Here is a 16,437-nt window from a genome sequence, read left to right as displayed (position 1 = left end):
TATATACGAATCCTCATGGGCTTCCACCCTCTCGTGGCATTTCGATGATCGGGCCATAGGGGCCCAATTTTTCTTTCCTTGGAGTCAACCGGGTCATCCGAATAGGGCTGTACAGGGGCTGGAATTTGCAAACAAGTCTCAAAAAGCTGAAAATAGGCTGAGATACAGCCTGTATACATTGATATACATCGGTATACACTCATATACAGGTCAAAAACACAGGAATACAGGGCTGGAGCAAAATACACGTGTTCGGAAGCAAGAAATACATGAAAAGGGCTGATATACATGCCGATATACACTAATATACATCAGTTGTATACCAAAAAGGGGAATTGAATCAAAGCTTAAAATATAGCGAAATTGGCCCAAAAAGGGGCCCAATTTCATTATCTCTCTTACTCTTCTAATGATTCGATTATGTGTTGACTAATCTTATTTAACTCTAACTTTAAATAACTTAATTAGACTCCCCGAAAGATGAGTTATTTTTGTTATGTTGGTTTACTTTTAATATATATATTTTTTTTTTGTGTTCATTTATTTTACTAATAAGATCTTATGTCATTAATTGAATTAAAACTCTTTGTTCTTGAAAAGAACGTTATTTAATGTTTTTTACTTAACACACTTTTAGTTCGATTAAAATTGTTTCAAGTAAAGGCCTCTCCCAAATAAACTTTTAAAAAGCCTTTTCAATTAATTAAAATAAAATACTTGCTTGGTCATTTCTCAAGGAGGGTCAGTCAATTAATTTAAAATGATGTTCATGCTTTAATTTATTAAAATTGGTTTAAATTGTTATTTTAAAACGAATTAAATAAATCCTAATTAGTCTAGTTTTATTAATATTCTAATCACTTACAATTTAATTCAAATGTTTCATTTTTGTGTTCATTTCTCTAAAAATAAATAAATAAATAAATAAAATAAAAAATAAAAATATGTCATTTATTTAATTATTTCTTAATCAAATATATTATAAGTAATTATTTTTTTTATATTGAATCATTAATTTTTCTAAAAATAGTCAAATATATTTTAGTCAAGTCGCAGGTCAACCGCATGTTAGCGGGCACTTCGAATGCTTAAACCCTTCTCGAAGTGTAAATTGAACCCCGAACCTTCTTTGGCATTTTCAAATGATTTTTTCTGTTTAAATCTTTGAAAATTATAAGTTTTCTTAATTTCTTTAAAAAAATTAAGTGGCGACTCTTTTCTAAATATTTCTCTCAAATTGTTTTATACTTAGAACATTTCAAAAAGGTGATTTTTCTAGAGATAGTCAAATTACGGCACAACAGGTGTATTATAAAAGTGTTTAATGTATTAATTATTTATATACAAAGAATATGAAATTATATCTCATAAATCAAATTTTTTGTGATTTAAAAAAATGTTTTATATTAGTGAAGCTTCATAGAACCATAAACTATTTTTTTAATAATTTCATTTTATTTTTGTCATTTTATAAGATAAGTTTAACCAATTTGAGTGGTAAAAATAAAGTCATTTATTTTTTCACCATTTTTTTAAAGAGACAACGAAAGAAAATTTTATTATAAGAAGAAGTAAACTTGCAACGAAAAACAAAAGAAGAATAAAGAATTAAAATAGAAATGAAACCATCAAATCCTTTATTAGGAGGGACCCAAAGAGTTCATGTGGTTAAAATAATAAATCCTAAAATTCAATAATTTTGTTTTGGAAAGACTTCAACTTCTTTTTTTTTTTTTTTAAGAAAAGGTCATTATAGCCTTTTACATGCTTCTGGTCACTTTGTGCCAAAATTTTCTTGCAGTTTAGCATCTCTCTTTTCGATTATACACTTTTTTAAAAAATAAAAAAGGGAAAAAGAACAAATATATTTTCGAACTATCATAATGGTATGCAAATACCCTTCATCATACTTTTGGGACACTAGTGCCCCTGTCATCCAAAAACTAGAGCATATATACCTTTTATACTAACAGACATACACGTGTCATAATCTTATTCACCAATCCGACATTTATCGACGGATAAGATTGTGCTACGTGTCCCTATTTAGTCTTCTGTTAAAGTGAAGGGCATATATGTTCTAGTTTTTAGACGGCAGGGGCACCAATGTCCCAAAAGTATGACGGAGGGTATCTGCATACTATTTACAATAGTTCAGGTGTATATTTGTCATTTTTTCCAAAAATAAATGTATTCCAACTTTTGTGGAGAAAATGTCATAAATGGTCTTGAACTATTAGAAATAGGTCTTAACCATACCCTACTTTTAAATTTTTCTTCAACTTTTTTTAGTCCCTTAACTATTCAAAAACTTAGTCCCTTAACTATACAATTGTTGATTTTAGTCCCTCAACTATACATACACTTTAGAGCCGTCAATATGGGCTAGGCCTGTTGGGCCTGCCTGGCCTAACCCGGGATTTAATAGGGCTGGGCTAAAAATTTTGGAGCCCATTTAAAAAAAAGACTTTTTAGCCCGGCCTGAATAAGCCTGCTGATTTGTGGGGCTTGAGAAATATAGGTAGGGCCGGCCCGTGGGCTAATACAAATTAATTAAAAAATATAATATAATATTAAAATTTAAAATTAAAGAGATCCAAACTCAAAATCTATTTAAAGCTTTTTAGGAAATCACTAAGTATAGAAGTTGCATCCACCATGAAAATGTCCAAACACTTGTTGCTACTCGAAACTGGTTACATGGTTTTTCTCAAACTGGTAATATATTTTTGTGTACATTTAAATATTATAGTTCTCAATTTAGTTATTTTTTAATATTTAACTAATTGAAACCACATATAAATTGCATATGAAAATGAAGATGTTAAGACAACCTTCCCACAAGTTGATTCAGATATGCCTGATGAAGATGATCATGAAGCGTTAGATACGCTATAGGTTTCATGAAGTGTTAGATACGCCATAAGTTTCATGATATTTTAAGGAGTTTATTTTTTACATTTTTATGGTTGGAATATTGTCATATTTTTTGTGTTTTATTGTGATCATTGCAAAACAGTTAGGTTAATATTTTTATTTAGATTTATACTTTTACTTGAAAAAAAACATAATAAATATTATAAAGATAATTTTATTTGTGGATTTGATTAACAAGTAGTAACATTAACACCATGTAATATTGTTTTGTCGATATTTATGATAATATTTTTAAATTATAATTTATAATATAATTCAATAATTATAAAAAAATATATAACTTTTAATAAAGTGGGCTGGCCCGGCAAGCCTGTAGCCCACGTACTTGTGGGTAGAGCCGACCATTTTCTGGCCCACACCAAAAATGGGCTAGCCTGGCCTGGCCCGTAAAATGTCAAAGCCTGTATGGGTTAGCCCGAATGGGGTGGGCTAGCCCATATTGACAACTCTAATACACTTATCAGTTTTAGTCATTTAAATATTCAAAAACATATCAGATTTGGTCTATATCTATTTTTTTAGGATAAGGCACAAGTACCCCCTAAACTATGACTGAAATCCCCGAGACACACCTCAACTTAACTAGGGTGTTATTACNCCCCCCCCCCCCCCCCCCCCCCTAAACTAATTTACAATGAAATAAATACAACATAAATGTTGACGTGACAGAGAGAGTGCACACTCTCTTGAAGGCAAGTGGTGAGTGAACAAATTGGATACATGTTATTTTTTAATTGGTAACTTTATAATTAGTTAGTACACATAGTTATTGATATTAAAACTTATATATATTTAATTATTTTCATTTATTTCTTTGTAAAATATTTAGTTTAATTTCTTTCTCACTTTAAACATTTTAGTTTTTTTCTTTCATGAATTTCTTATCTTTTCACTTTTAATTATTTTTTAAAAAAATTATGGTATTTTTCAAAAAAAATAATTTAAAAGTGTCCTTTAATTTTAACGTTTTTATTTTTTTATGTTTTATTTGATTTTCTTCACTTATTTTGATATCCGTTCGAAATTAACTTATTTTAATACAAGACATTTGAAATCAAATCAAAAGAAAAGACAAATAAAATATAATGAGTAAATAAAATCAATAGAAAAGTAAAATAGAAAAAACAATGAATGAAGGTAAAACAAAATTAGATACAAGGCAAAAAAACATGTGTACTAACTTAATTTAAATATAAGACAAAGCAAATAAGAATTTTTCAAAAATAATTTACACATGTGGCAGACGCGTGTGTACAAACACAGTCAACTTAGGTGGTTGAAGGTGTCACGTCAACACAAAAGGTGCACAAAAATACGAAAAAAGAGTTCGAGGGGTAATACCACCCTAGTTACATTAATGGAACTCATGCCTCCGTGAAACTAAATCTTTAACCTATTTTCACTTTTTTCTCTCTCTTCACTATTTTTTCTTCAAATTACTCTTGTGCAAAAGAACTGTAACCTCAACTATTCAAAATAAAATTAACGAGGAAAGAAGATATAAGTCTTGATTTTCTCGTAAATTTTATTTTGAATTGTTGATGTGAAGCCTTTATTTCATAAGAGTAATTTGAGAAAAAAAGTAGCAGAGAGAGAAACAACGGAAGAATGGGTAGTAATTTAATTCCATGGATGCATGAATTTCGTTAATATACACATGAGTTATTTGTATTAAAAATAGACAAAGATCAAACCTGATGAGTTTTTTAATACTTAAAGGACTAAAATCGATAAGTGTGTAGTTAATGGACCAAACCTAATAAGATTTGAGATAGTTAAAGAGCTAAATCCAATAAGTGTATAGATAATGGACTATTTTAGACCTACTCCAATAGTTCAAGAACAATTTGTGGCATTTTCTCAACTTTTGTGTGCTACTGAATTTATTATTTTACACTATAATGTCACATGTCAATTTTTAATTAGTCATCATATCATGGATCTGGCTATTTCTTTTACACTTTCTCTCAATTTCCTCAAGTACACATTTAGATGAATATCACTTGTCTAATATAACTTTTAAAGGTAAAAATTATATTAATTTAATAAATATCTTAACTATGATTAAAATATTAAATTTGAAAACACTCTTTAATTATAGTATGCAATGTCAATCTCCTCATATATTTTGATACTCGTCTTTCTTTAAAAGAAAATTATGCTCATTAAATTTCAATTTGTAGATTTTATCAGTAACCTTCCCTACCTCCCCCGCCCCCCTTCCCTAAATCCGTATAAATTAAAAAAAAAACGTTTTGTAATCATAAATTTTAAGTAATTGATTTAAAAATTAGTCTGAAAAATGAATTAAAGCATATATGAGGGGAGTAAAATGATATTTCTTTCAATTGACATATAAAAAGTAAATTAGAGTATTGAAAATATATGTGATAGTATTTAGATTAAATCTCTTCCATTTAGTTTGACTTATCTAAAATAGAGAATACATGAAGAAAAAAACCTAGGAAAAGCACTGTGATAGTAAATATTAATTTGACGCTATTAAGTTTAGTTAGAAAAATTGGACTTATTAACGAACTTTGATTTATTGATTTTTCAATGTAAAATTTACAAATTGAAATTAATGAGTATTAAAATATGTGGAAGGTTGTTATTGCATACTATAATTAAGATGTAACACCTCGGAAACTAGTAGACTAAAACTAGGGCTAAGTGTGAGGGTTAGAGTCAAGGAAGAGGGCAAGAGCCAAGGGAGAGGACTAGGGCAGTCCACTCTCCCATAGACATTGCCCCACCAACCACGACCACCACCATGGCTCGTGGTGAGGACCACGGCTAGTGGTGTGGCTCATGGTGGGCTAGGTAGTAGCCTACCCAAGGCTGCCCAAAAACAGCCCGTCTTCACGAGCCACTTCACGGCTCGTGGTGAAGACCACAGTTTGTGGGAAGGCCCGTGGAGGTGCCTTAGGATTTTTGGGTTAAGGGAACACTTCCCTAGCCACTAGTCCATGGACCACGGCTCGTGGTAGGGACCACGGATGGCACCACAACTCGTGGTAGGGACCACAACCGTGGGAAGGGTCGTGGACATGCCTTAGAGTCTAGGGGTTTTGGGAGGGTGCTGCCTAGCTATTGTCCCATGGTCCATGAAGGGGACCACGGCTCATGGTGAAGACCACGGCTCGTGGGACCTCACGTGGTCCTTGGGAAGTGCACTGTAAGTTGAGGGTTAAACTAGTCTTTTCCGATTTTAACTAAACTAAAGCTATGTTGTTTTTCCTAAGCCTAGGGCCCCTATTTTAACTCTAAAACTCACCCATGCAATTCATATTATCCAAAAAACCAAAAGAAATTGTCAAAAGTTCTCCTCTCAAATATTTCTCTCTCTAGAAACTAGAAGAGGAAGAAGGAAGTCCAAGCTAGGATCAAGGTCAAGGTTCAATTCCTCCATTGAATCTTAGCATTGGGCTTTGTTGTTAAGGTATGATATTTTCATCCATGGAATTCCTCAAAATCCCCAAATTTCAAAAGATAGAAATCCCCAATTGTTAGGGTTTGATTCAAAAGTCATGGGTTCCTTTCAAACTTGATTCTAATGATTTAATTATGTTATATTAAGCCTGAATTGATGATTTGTTATGATTTTTATGATGTATCCCCAAGAACTCAATGTGATTCCCATATTTCTCAATTGTGATCTTAAGATGTGGGTCTTTGTTGATGAAAGAAGAATTTTATGAATTTATGCATGAAGTGATCGAATCACATGAATTATAATGAAATTCATGTCTAATGCTTGAATTCTAGATGTGGTGATTGAAAGTAGGCTTTGAACTTTGAAAGGGCAAAGTATGAGATTATGTATGTTTTTATGAAACTATGTAAATGCTTTAAGGATGCTTTGAGAGTAAAGTGTCAATGATTATGATATTATTGTTGTGTTGATTGAAAAGACATTCTCATAAACACATATGAACATGATGTGAAAGGTTTTCTCACATAATGAAGATTATAAGGTTGAAAGACTTTCTCACTTAATTGAATCTAAGATCAAGTAATCATGGACGGTGAAAAGTTTTCTCATGCATGATCTAAACAACTATCCTACTGAATGATGAGTCCGAGATTTGGACTCATTTAGGGCTTTATTTACAATGATTTAGTGTCCTCAAATGCTTGTTTTATGCAAATAACTAATGTAAAACCCTTGATTTCCAGGTATATGGATTGAGGAACAAAGCAAGGACACTAATTACAAAAAGGAACAAAGCGAACTGAAAGAGCGAAGAAAAAAAGCTTGGTGATCACCAAGTCTACTTGGCGAGTCGCCGAATGGCCATTTGACTGCCTAAAGTTCCAGTGTGCCAAGCCTTGAACGAGAAAACCAAGTTGGCGAGAGAAATGAGCAGTTGGTGGATCGCTGAGTGGTTCCGCAATGCAGTGTTGGATCGCCCAAAGTTACAAACCTTGAGGAAGCTGAAGAACAAGGCAGAAGGGCGAGAATATTGACCAAAGGGCGGATCACCGAGTGGATCGACGAGCCCGATTTACTATGCCGAATGGCACTTCGTAGCATATTTTTGGCGACTATAAATACATTTTTGAACATTTAATTTAGTCTCAGATTATTATTGAATTTTCAATCCTAAGTTTTTGGTATTGAATTCTGAGTATTGAGACAAGTTTTCTATAGTTTTTCCTTAGCTTTGAAGAGTTGAAGTTTTTAACTTTTGAGAAATTGAAAGTGGGCCTTTGAGATTCTTCGAATTAGAACATTGTAAGAATGAAATCAATTTTACCCAGTTGATGGAAACTCAATTTGGTAACGATTTTTATCTTTTTGTAATGTCTAGCTAAAACTCCGATTCTTGGAGTGTGATTATGGGCAGATTTAGTTTATGGGTATTGTTAATTGTTAGTTTAAATGTCGTTTAGAATTGAGTTTAATCAGTAATTATGGTTTAATTTAAGAATTGTAGTTGCAAATGCAGTTCTACCATTGTATTTTTGGCTTACGAGAGAGAGAGAGGTTTTAAAACCAAGATTATTGATTGATGGTCTGTGGGTATTGGGTTGTCATGAGTTTAGCTCGAGAGAGTGAATCCTAAATCTGTTCCACACATTCATCTCAAGAGAGTGAATGGACTAAAGTGCATGGTGTTCTTATTTTGCATGTTTGTCGATGTTCGAGACAAATCTACTTGATTCAGGGCATCCCAAGAACCCGTCCCATTCCGCCGTTGTAGTTGATAATTAAAACCAAAACCCCCTTATTTGACATTCGTGTTACCCCCTGATTTGAATTATGTTTTTATTCGGTAATGCCTATTCCTATAACTGATTTGAACATGTTCACACTTTCCGATTGAATCTTAAACACATACGGCTCTCTGTGGGATTCGACCCCAACTCATTTAGTTGGGTTATATACTGGTTAACGATCGTTGATGCTTAGAATTGGATGAAGTGTCTTTGAAGCGTTATTAATCAAAATGGCATCGTTGTCGAGGAGTGGTGTTGGTTAAGTTGAATTTTATTCTTTTTAGTCATAGTTGAATCCACTTACTTTTAATTTTGGTTTGTGTGTTGTTGTTTTGAAACAGAGGAGATAAGCATATCTTGTAGCAATGGTGACCCAATGGACCACCCTCTTTTGAGATTGATGATTCTTAGGGATGACATCCTAACTTTCAAGCAATTGGAGGGTGAGACTATCCATGAATTGTGGCCAAGATTTAAGGCACTATTGCAGCAATGCCCAATTCATGGAATTCCATATAAGACGCTACTTGAATGCTTCTACAGAGGTCTTGGCCCTGAAAATAGAAGAGTGGTTGACCAACTTTCTCTGGGTTGTCTAATACAACAACCATATGAAACAACAGCCCAACTCATTGATGGCATGATTAAGACCAACAAGGAGATAGAAAAGGACCAAGAATTGGCCACATTGTTGATTCAGCTGGATGTCTTGGCCAAGAAAGTCATGGAATTGGAAGTAATGTACAAAAAGAAAGATAGGTACATTCCCCCTCACAAGCGTAGGAAGCCCAAAGAGTATGAGGGTGGGCAGATTGAGAAAATACTCTTACTCATTCATCACAAAATCGGAGAACATGATAGAGTGTTAAAAGAAATTAGAGAGAATATCTTGATGTTGAACCAGATGACAACCTCTCATTCCATGTTCATTCAACTACTAGAGACCCAAATGGGTCAGGTGTTGTCTTGTCTCTACCCAAAGTAAAGAAAAAAGTTGCGTAGTGACACTAAGGCAAACCCTAAGAATGAAACCTAAGTGGGGACTTGCGTCGTGCCACGACGTTAACTAAGGCACTTCTTGGGAGTCAACCCAAGTCTTAATTTGCCTTCTTTTTGTTTTAGGAATAACCATGTGTTGATTTTGCAGGTTGAAGTGCAGGATGTATTTGAAAAGTGCAGGTTGGCGAGCAACATGTCCGGTCGGTGAAGAGCCAAAGAGGACAGAGAGCCCGACTTGGACCGCCGCTGGACTCAAGTAATTTTGAAATTGGAGTCTGCAAAACTCGGCGATCCCAAGTTCAAATCGGAGTGTCACCGAACGGGTCGGTGATAACGACTTTGTCCGCCGTTTGGACCTCCCATATTACCTGGAGGTCTTGTAAAACTCAGAGAGGTATGTGCCCACTCTGCGTGTCGCCGAATGGGTCGGCGAGCAAAGTTAATGTCACCGAATGGGGGAGAACTGGACGGTTTTAAAAGCCAAAAGGTTTAAACTCTCAAACTCTTTCACATTCCCTCACTTTTTAACTTCCCAAACTCACAATCGCACTATATTTTTCTATATTTTCATGTTTTTTACCGCTTCCTAGTCGTCAATCTTGTGTTTGGAGTTGGATATATTTGCCGCCTAGCATTTCAACTTATTTATTCGGCATTAAAGGTTGGTTTTTCGAACCCCGAACTTGTTTTTAGCAATTTTACTCATGTTTAATTGTTTTTATCTTAGTGATGTGTGTTGGGCCTCTCTGAATCGTAATTGTGTGCTTGTGTGCCTGTTTTAATTTGAATATCATGCCTACATTGCATATATTATAGATTTCCCAATTTTCGTGCTTTAAAATTGATCAAAATTGTTGGGTTATGCTAATTTGTTGTTGGGTCTAGTCGGGTGAAGTCTGAGTAACCCACATTTGTGCCAAATGACGTGCTTTGCCCAATGATGGAGTGGTTGACGTCATCCTTAAGGGCTAAAGTCGTCAAATGGCCAAATTTGGCCGAACCAAGAGAAGTCTGAGTATCCCAGGGCCATGGGTCATATGGGTCTAAGTCTAATTGTACCAGTGTGTGTTTTGATTTTGTTTATGAGGGCTGCGGAGTTGATTATGGAAGTCGGGGTTGAGAGTAGGCACGTTGGGAAGTTTGGCGAGTTGAGTCAAGCTCGCCGAACCACTCGGTGGTTCTCCGAATCCCCCTTGATCGCCTTTAATTTCAAGAAATTGTTCAGTTTGGGTTCTATAAGTCTCGGCGAGAAGCCTGAATTCGTCGAGCGCACTCGGCGACTCACCGAAAGTCTTCTTTGATCACCCTTTCTGGCGCCCCTAACCCTTAAAATACATTGTAACTTTCGGCGGGCTAGCCCTTGCTCGCCGAATGTTGTCGGCGATTCACCGAAAGGCCCCTCCCATCGTCGACATGCCAAGTTTTCTGGGAAATTTTGAGCCAATACTTTCGGCGAGCCCGATTTGGCTCACTAAAGCGATTCGGCGACTCGCCGATCGATTCGGTGAGTCTATCTGCAACTGTTTTTCTACAATTTTTCTTGAAATAAATCTAACTTTTTTGATGTTTTTGCATATATGGCTAGAACCAACCTCGACATGTCGCCCCGTAAAAGAGCACGGGGCATAGTAATAAATGAAGGGGGAGCCAATCCTCCTAAAAAGGGAAGGACAAAGCCTCCAAAGGGAGGCAAGGAGGTTCCAGAGCACAACTCCGACAGCGAAGGAGAGTCCTTTGACTCCCAAGCTGTATTCTCCGAGCCGAATGATGACCAGCCACTGCAGTCCAGGCGAGCGGACATTCGTGCTAGGTCTCGTCCTGACTCATCGAGAACTCCAGCAGCCACCCCTCCTACAACAGGTACAATGCCAGCTTCGGCACCGACTGTGGCCCCAATGCCACCAGTACAGGTTCCTCTTCCCCGGCTACTCAACATATTAAAAGTTGAGGGATTGAGGATGATTCTGGAAGAGAAGTTGTTGTCTATAGAGGGCTTAGAGGGAAAGTACCATTTATTATTGGACACACTCAGGTGGTATAGATTCGATATCTTCACTAGGCCCCGAGGACCATATATCCCCACCTGGGTCCGTGAGTTCTATTCTACTTACGGTGATCTGGTTCCTCAGGGGAAGAAGAAGGTCAGTGCCTTCAGACCGGTGAAGTCGGTCATGGTCCGAGGAAATGAAGTTGGGTGTTGCAGCGATCACATAAATGTTGTCCTTGAGAGAGCCACAGGGTTCGAGCATGAATATGAGGGTCTGGCGACAGTTAAGTCCCTGGATAACCTAAAGGGCTGGCTTGCCCCCCTTATTTCTGATACCACCCCGAGGTGTATTGAGGCGGGAGTCCAGATAGAGAAGAAGGACTTGAACATAGCTGCACGATACTGGTTTGGATTCATTAGCAGCTCTATAATGCCTTCAGAGAATGAATCCATTCTCCGTCATGCAAAAGTAGCCTGTTTGGGGTCGATCGTTGTAAAGAAGCGACTCAACTTGGGATTGATTATTGAGAAGGAGATGTCCATGAGGGCCAAACAACATCAGACATCCCTTCTATTCCCAGTTTTGATTACGGAGTTATGTCGGCGTGCTGGAGTTCCTCGTGATGCGACGAGAAATATTGAGGTCACTCTTTCATCCTCCACTGATATTCGGCATATAGAGGCCAAGTACACTCGGGAGAAGGCAGACAGGAGGAGAGCAGCCCCAGTGGATGCATCCTCAGATGTGGATATAGACTTTATACATGCAGAGGCATCTTTGCCTACTCCGGCCTCCGGGCCTTCAGGTACCTCCACTTCCTCCCAAACTCTTGGTGCTTCCACTACCTCCCAACCTCCTAGGATTACTCAAGCCATGATCCTGCAAATGGGGCACTTAGCCCATTCTACAAATGTGAGGGCAACCCGGTTGGAGGCTAAGGTACCATGGATGATCGAAAGGGTCATTTTTGCTGTATTGACACCCCTCCGAACTTCTATTGATGATTTGACAGTGAGATTCGTGATGTGGGAGCATTGATCGGGGGAGTCTTCTGAGGTGACGGCTTTGAATGCCGAGTTTGCAGATCTAAGGAAGAATGTGGACTACTTGAAGTCCACTGACTTTACTTCATTATTGGAGGCAGTAGATGATGTGGATGCCCCAGCCAGTTTTGAGATTGCTCCGGTCACCACCAGAGATATGCCGATGGATGATGTGGCAGCTGATAAGTTTGAGGTAGAGACCGACGAGGATCAGATTGAGGTGCGAGAGGAGAGCATCTATAGAGACCTGCCAGATCTGGATGAGAGGATTGTACAGTCAGTGATTTAGACATCGCTGGCAGAGACGTCAATGGGAGCCCCTAGTGGTTCGAGTGCTACTGCTGCTACACCGGGCACTGATGCCCCGACAGATGGAGCGACTGTTTAGATAGGACCTTTCTTTACCTCCATCTCTGTCCCTTTTATTGACTTTTGTTATTTTTATTGCATTTGAGGACAAATTGTTTTTTATTTGTGGTGGGGTGAGGTATTTTCATACCTAACTCTTGTGGTTATTGTTTTTTTATATATATATTGGGATTTTGTGTTGTAAATCTGTTTTGGCACTATTTTATGGATGTTTGAGTTTGTAGCTCCTTATTTTGAATATAAATGGTTTTTGACCTTTCTAAAAATTTTGCCACCTCTTATGTATTTAATTGTGGTTGTTCTTGTGCAAATTTGAGTATCGGTTGTGATCAATACTGATGACTTGAATAGTGCTCTCAATCAAGCAAAAATAAGTGTGTGGCTACGATGAGGCCAAATAAAGTTGCATAGACAATGTGTGAACTTTTTGAACCTCGTTGTGACTAGCCGGTAATCAAATGAGTCTCTTGTGATGAACATTGCACACTAGCGAAAATGTAGAGTCTTGTTTGATATTGGTGTCAATGCCTTGTGTGATGAGCTTACCGTGAACCATGTGTGATGACACTTAGAATTTGCTTTATTGGTCCAGTTGACTAAGTGATGCAAGCTCTTGAAATGATCTTAGGCAACAATTTTAAAGAGTAAAACAATTTGATATTATACCTCTTTTGTGGCATACCTTATGAGTGTGTGAACTTTATTTGAACACCATTTGAGCCTTATCCTTTTTTTGGAAGAAACTTGATACAATTGTAACCCTCTATTTATCCATTCATCTATATTCCTCATGAAATGTGGTTTGTTTGAATAGCCAACTTAGGCCAAAAGCCTAAGTTGGGGGTGTGGTGAAAAGAGAAGGTAAATCAAGAAGTGCAAAGAAGCATCCCTTCATCCATGGTGTTGAAAAAAAATAGAACCCCCCCATTCAAAAAAAAAACAGAGAAAAAGAAAAAGAACGAAAAAGTAGAGAAATAAAACCTGTGAAAGTTGCAAAAGAAATAGGGTGTCCAATATTCCATGGGAAATGAATAATAGGGTGAATTTTGAGCATGGGTGTAAATGATGAAAAAAAAGAGGAAAGAAAGTGTTGTTCATGCCACATTTCATGAGGATAACAGCCACTGAGCCTAAATGACCATACATTTGCACTCAAACTCGTTACAAGCCTTGAAAAGACCTTTTTGATCTTGAGTGAGCTGAAACAAATATTGGTTGGAAAATAAGGACAAACCTATGGGTGGAATCATGCATGTGTTCATCTTTGTGAATGTGAGAGTTGTATATGATTCAGGAACTATAAAGTGTTGAACAATTGTGTGTGAATATGGAATCATTCTTTGTGTGAGGGCATTTGAGTGAGCTTGAACTTGCATTTGAAGCAAGTATTGTGAACTTGAGAATCTTTGGTAATTATGAGTCACAACTTGAACCATTGAGTGCACAATTGATCCTTGCATAAGTAAGTTGAGTCTTTTTGTGTGCATCATGATTAAGTCTTGTTTAGCACTGCTTGAGACATCCTTTTTGAACTGCTGAACTTGAGTTTTACTTGAGGACAAGCAAAAGTTTAAGTTGGGGTGTTGATGATTTCGAGATTTGAACTCATTTGGGGCTTTATTTACAATGATTTAGTTTCCTCAATGCTTGTTTTGTGCAAATAACTGATGTAAAACCCTTGATTTCCAGGTATATGGATTGAGGAACAAAGAAAGGACACTAATTTGCAAAACGGAACAAAGCGAGCTAAAAGAGTGAAGAAAAGAAAGCTTGGTGATCGCCAAGTCCACTTGGCGAGTCGCCGAATGGCCATTTGACCGCCTAAAGTTATAGGGTGACAAGCCTTAAAGGAGAAAACTAAGTTGGTGAGAGAAAAAAGCAGTCGGTGGATCGCCGAGTGGTTCTGTGATGCAGTGCTGGATCGCCCAAAATTACAGACCTTAAGGAAGCTGAAGGCCAAGGCAGAAGGGCAAGAATATTGACCAAAGGGCGGATCGCCGACTGGATCGGCAGCTTGACTTACTGCACCGAATGGCCCTTCCCAGCATATTTTTGGCGACTATAAATACATTTTTGAACATTTATTTTAGTATCACATTATTATTGAATTTCCAGTCCTAAGTTTTTGGTATTGAACTATGAGTATTGAGACAAGTTTTCTCTAGTTTTTCCTTAGCTTTGAAGAGTTGAAGTTTTTCACTTTCGAGAAATTGGAATTGGGTCTTTGAGATTCTTCGAATTGGAACATTGTAAGAACGAAATCAATCTTACCTAGTTGATGGAAACTTAATTTGGTAACAATTTTAAATTTTTGTAATGTCTAGCTAAAACCCCAATTCTTGGGGTGTGATTATGTGATTATTAGTTGATTTAGTTTATGGGTATGGCTAATTGTTAGTTTAAATGCCATCTAGAATTGAGTTTAATCAGTAATTGTGGTTTAATTTAAGAATTATAGTTGCAAATGCAGTTCTACCATTGTGTTTTTGGCTTACTCGAGAGAGAGAGGTTTTAAAACCAAGAGTATTGATTGATGGTCTGTGGGTATTAGGTTGTCATGAGTTCATATCGAGAGAGTGAATGGACTAAAGTGCAGGGTGTTCTTATTTTGCATGCTTGTCGTTGTTCTAGACAAATCGACTTGATTCGGGGTAAATTGTTCGAGAAAAAGTTTACTCCCTCTATAGTCTAGCTTACTCACTAATATTCAGCTATTTCCTAACAGCTGTAATTACCCATTTGTCTATATTAGCCTATAATCGAATCACATCACAAGAACCCGTTCTATTATTATTATTTTGTATTGTTTCCGCTATTGTAGTTGAGAATTAAAACCGAAACCCCCTTATTTGAAATTTGTGTTACCCCCTGATTTGAATTATATTTTTATTCGATAATGTCTATTCCTATAACTGATTTGACCATGTTCACACTTTCCGATTGAATCTTAAACACATATGGCTCCCTGTGGGATTCGGTCCTAACTCATTTAGTTGGGTCATATTCTGATTAACGATCGTTGACTCTTAGAATTAGATGAAGTGTCTTTGAAGCATTATTAATCATTGAACTAACTTGGATTGGTTGTCAAGGACATCTTTCCACGAGACATGAGTTAAGTTAAGACTTTATAATTACTTCATGTAATTTATGCTTAGCACTGAGAGGATATTGTAGTGAGATGGAAGCCCTCATGTTAGTAGAGGCCGGGTTTCTAGAAGCAATCTCTTAAGATGGAAGACCTCACGTTAGTAGAAGACGGGTTTCTAGTAGCAATCTTCGTATCCCATAAACTATGTTCCCCCGTAGGATATTTTGCTAGTGGATCCACCTAAGCTAAGAATTCATAGTTCTACCTTAGGCAAGTAGGACACCCATTTTCGGTGCGAGTAATACCGGGTGATCATGTTATAGCTCACGTGCTCTCATGTCGGTTAAGGATTATTCCCACAACAAGATTAATAATTAACTAAGACATTCTTAAAGAAGTATCTTGTAAGTGTTCAAAAGTTTTGAAGATGATGCTTGCTTGCATTCAATATGATGATTACAACTTATGTTCCAACTATTTCTATTATGATGTTTAAGCTTGGTAAATTGCATGCTTTGAAATGAAACGTCCCTTTTTGCATATTTTAAATATTTTTATGCATAGTTATCATACTTAGTGCATTTTTGTACTAACGCATTCTTTTGCCTACATATTTCCCAAATGTACCGACAATCAGGATCATCAGTTTCGTGGCTAAGTGTTGATCTAGAGATTTTCTGAGCTTTGGTGAGTCATCATGCATCGAGGACGGAGTTTCATTTTGTAGTTTCTTTTCATGTATTTCCCTTTTGAACATGATGTATGGGCTAGGCCCAATTTCATTCGA

The sequence above is a fragment of the Solanum stenotomum genome, chromosome 1, assembly GCF_019186545.1.
Source record: "Solanum stenotomum isolate F172 chromosome 1, ASM1918654v1, whole genome shotgun sequence".
NCBI lineage: Eukaryota > Viridiplantae > Streptophyta > Magnoliopsida > Solanales > Solanaceae > Solanum > Solanum stenotomum.
This window is presented reverse-complemented; position numbering follows the sequence as displayed.